Source organism: Orcinus orca, chromosome 14 (genome assembly GCF_937001465.1).
Source record: "Orcinus orca chromosome 14, mOrcOrc1.1, whole genome shotgun sequence".
Taxonomy (NCBI): Eukaryota; Metazoa; Chordata; class Mammalia; order Artiodactyla; family Delphinidae; genus Orcinus; species Orcinus orca.
Genome location: NC_064572.1, coordinates 47,785,925 through 47,790,289, shown reverse-complemented (window position 1 = coordinate 47,790,289; position 4,365 = coordinate 47,785,925).

Sequence of the window (4,365 nt, the reverse complement as noted above, 5' to 3'; positions counted from 1 at the left end):
CATTAAAAGGATCATACACCATGATCAAGTGGGATTTATCTCAGGGATGCAAGGATTCTTCAGTGTATGCAAAATCAATCAATGTGATATACCATATTAACAAATTGAAGAAGAAAAATCATATGATCATCTCAACAGATGCAGTAAAAGCTTTTGACAAAATTCAACATCCATTTATGATAAACACTCTCCAGAAAGTGGGCATAGTGGGAACCTACCTCTAATAATAAAGGCCCTATACGACAAACCCACAGAAAACATCATTCTCAATGGTGAAAAACTGAAAGTGTTTCCTCTAAGATCAGGAACAAGACAAGGATGTTCACTCTCACCACTGTTATTTAACATAGTTTTAGAAGTCCTAGCCAAGGCAATCAGAGAAGAAAAAGAAATAAAAGAAATACAAATTGGAAAAGAAGAAGTAACACTGTCACTCTTTATGGATGACATGATATTATACGTAGAGAATCCTAAAGATGCTACCAGAAAACTACTAGAGCTAATCGACGAATTTCATAAAGTTTCAGGATACAAAATTAGTACACAGAAATCTCTTGCATTCCTATACCCTAACAACAAGAAAGAGAAATTAAGGAAACAATCCCATTCACCATTGCAACAAAAAGAATAAAATACCTAAGAATAAACCTACCTCAGGAGGTAAAAGACCTTTACTCAGAAAAGTATGACACTGATGAAAGAAATCAAAGATGACACAAAGATATGGAGAGATATACCATATTCTTGGATTGGAAGAGTCAATATTGTGAAAATGAATATACTACCCAAAACAATCTACAGATTCAATGCAATGCCTATCAAATTACCAGTGGCATTTTTTTTACTGAACTAGAACAAAAAATATTAAAATTTGTATGGAAACACAAAAGATCCCGAATAGCCAAAGCAATCTTGAGGGAAAAAAAATGTAGCTGGAGGAATCAGTCTCCCTGACTTCAGACTATACTACAAAGCTATAGTAATCAAGACAATATGGTACTGACACAAAAACAGAAATATAGATCAATGGAACAGGATAGAAAGCCCAGAGATAAACCCATGCACCTATGGTCAACTAATCTATGACAAAGGATGCCAGGATATACAATGGAGAAAAGACAGACTTTTCAATAAGTGGTGCTGGGAAAACTGGACAGCTACATGTAACAGAATGAAATTAGAACACTCCCTAACACGATACAAAAAAATAAACTCAAAATGGATTAAAAACCTAAATGTAAGACTGGACACTATAAAACTCTTAGAGGAAAACATAGGAAAAACACTCTTTGATATAAATTACAGCAAGATCTTTTTTGACCCACCTCCTAGAGTAATGGAAATAAAAACAAAAATAAACAAATGGAACCTAGTGAAACTTAAAAGCTTTTGCACAACAAAGATACTATAAACAAGATGAAAAGACAACCCTCAGAATGAGAGAAAATATTTGCAAACAAATCAATGGGCAAAGGATTAATCTCCAAAGTATATAAACAGCTCATGCAGCTCAATATCAAAAAAAACAAATAACACAATCCAAAAACGGGCAGAAGACCTAAATAGACATTTCTCCAAAGAAGACATACAGATGGCCAAGATGATATTGAAAAGCTGCTCAACGCCACTAATTATTAGAGAAATGCAAATCAAAACTACAATGAGGTATCACCTCACACCAGTTAGAATGGGCATCATCAGAAAATCTACAAACAACAAATGCTGAAGAGGATGTGGAGAAAAGGAAACACTTTTGCACTGTTGGTGGGAACATAAATTGATACAGCTATGTTCTCACTATGGAGAACAGTATGGAGGTTCCTTATAAAACTAAAAACAGAATTACCATATGACCCAGCAATCCCACTACTGGGCATATACCCAGAGAAAACTATAATTCAAAAAGACACACGCAGCCCACTCTTCATTGCAGCACTGTTTACAATAGCCAGGTCATGAAAGCAACCTGAATGCCCATCGTCAGACAAATGGATAAAGAAGATGTATATACAATTGAATATTAGTCACCCATAAAAAGGAACAAAATTGGGTGATTTGTAGAGTTGAGGATGGACCTAGGACTGTCATACAGAGTGAAGTAAGTCAGAAAGAGAAAAACAAATATTTTATATTAGCACATATATGTGGAATCTAGAAAAATCATACAGATGGACTGGTTTGCAATGCAGAAATAGAGACACAGATGTAGAAAACAAACATATGGACCCCAAGGGGGAAAGTGGGGGATGGAGGTGGTGGTGGTCGTGGGATGAATTGGGAGATTGGGATTGACATATATACTCTAATATGTATAAAATAAATAACTAATGAGAACCTGCTGTATAACAAAAATTCAAAAAATATATATAAAGTACATTCACAGCAAAAAAAAGAAAAGAAAACTGAAAGGAGTGGGTTCATATCTGTAAATGAGCAGAGGTTTTGTATGTTACCGAGGTTAAGTTATAATAAATTCAAATTAGTGTGTTAGCTTTAGGATATTAAATGTACTCTCCATGGCAACCATAAAGAAAATAGTTACAGAATATGCACATAAGGAAATGAGAAATGAACTAAAATATTTCACGATAAAAATTAACTAGGGACTTCCCTGGTGGCGCAGTGGTTAAGAATCCGCCTCCCAATGCAGGGGACATGGGTTTGATCCCTGGTCCAGGAAGATTCCACATGCTGAGGAGCAAGTAAGCCCATATGCCACAACTACTGAGCCTGCGCTTTAGAGCCTGCGAGCCACAACTACTGAGCCCGCCCGCAAGCCACAACTACTGAGCTCACGCGCCACAACTACTGAAGCCCACACGCCCCAGGGCCTGCGTGCTGCAACTACTGAAGCCCGCACGCCTGGAGCCTGTGCTCCACAATAAGAGAAGCCACCACAATGAGAACCCCGCACACTGCAACGAAGAGTAGACCCTGCTTGGCACAACTAGAAAAAGGCTGCACAGCAACTGAGACCCACGCAGCCAAAAAAAATATCAACTAAATACAAAGAGACAGAAATTAGGGATAAGAAAGCTGTAAGACATATAGAAAACAAACAGCAAGATAGCAGAAGTAAGTCCTGTAAGAGGCTCACTTTAGATCCAAAGACATAGCTTGGATATGACACTAAAGACACAGGTAGGTAACAAAAGGACAAATAGACAAATTGATCTTTATGAAAATTAAAACTTGTGTACCAACAGAGTGAAAAGTCAGCCTACTGAATGGGAGAGACTATTTATAAATCGTATATATGGTAAGGGATTAATATCCAGGATATATAGAGAACTCCTAAAACTCAACAACAACAAAAACAACCTGATTCATAAATGGGCAAAAAAACTTGAATAGACATTTCTCCAAATAAGATATATTAATAGCCAATAAACACATGAAACGATGTTCAGCATCAATAATCATTAAGGAAATGCAAATCAGAACCACAATGAAAAACCACTCACACTCATTAGGATGGCTGTTGCAAAGAATAAATAAAAACAAGTGTTGGTGAGGATGTGGAGGGATTGAGGCAATTGTGCACTGTTGGTGGGAATATAAAATGGTACAGGTGTTGTAAAATACAGTATGGCAGTTATTCAAAAAATTAAAAATAGAATTAAGATATGATCCAGCAATCTCACTTCTGGATGAGTACCCTAAAGAATTGAAAGCAGGGTCTTAAACATCAAACATGATCACTACATCAAGATATATTTGTGTACCCACGTTCATAGCAGCATTCATAGCTAAAACATGGAAAGCAACCCAGTGTCCACTGACATGAATGAATAAGCAAAATGTGGTATAAACATACAATAGAATATAATTCAACCTTAAAAAGAAGGAAATTCTGGCATGCTACAATATGCTCAAACCTTGAGGACATCATGCTAAGGGAAATAAGCCAATCAAAAAGACAAAAACTGTATTATTCCACTTATATAAAGTACCAAGAGTAGTCAAAATCATAGAGATAGAAAATGGAATGGTGGTTGGCAGGTCTTGGGGCAGAGTGAATGGGGAGTTATTGTTCCTGGGTACAGAGTTTCAGTTTTGCAAGATGAAGAGTTCTGCAGATGGATGGTGGTTTTAATTATTACAGCTTTTATTTTTACTTTTAATAATCCCAGCCATTTAACTTAATTAATCTCCATTTAACATAACTAAGTAGGCACAAAATTTAAAGAGTGATATGAACTTGCTTTTTGTAACTTTATTCATTTGTTTCTTTTTGTTTATTTTGGGAGCTAGATACCAAAGATTCTGGTTAATAGTTAAAGAAAAAAACTCTAAATTATCAGCCATACCTTCTTGAACAGAAATTCAGCATTTCAGAAACTCAGAATCCGAGAGGTGCTATCC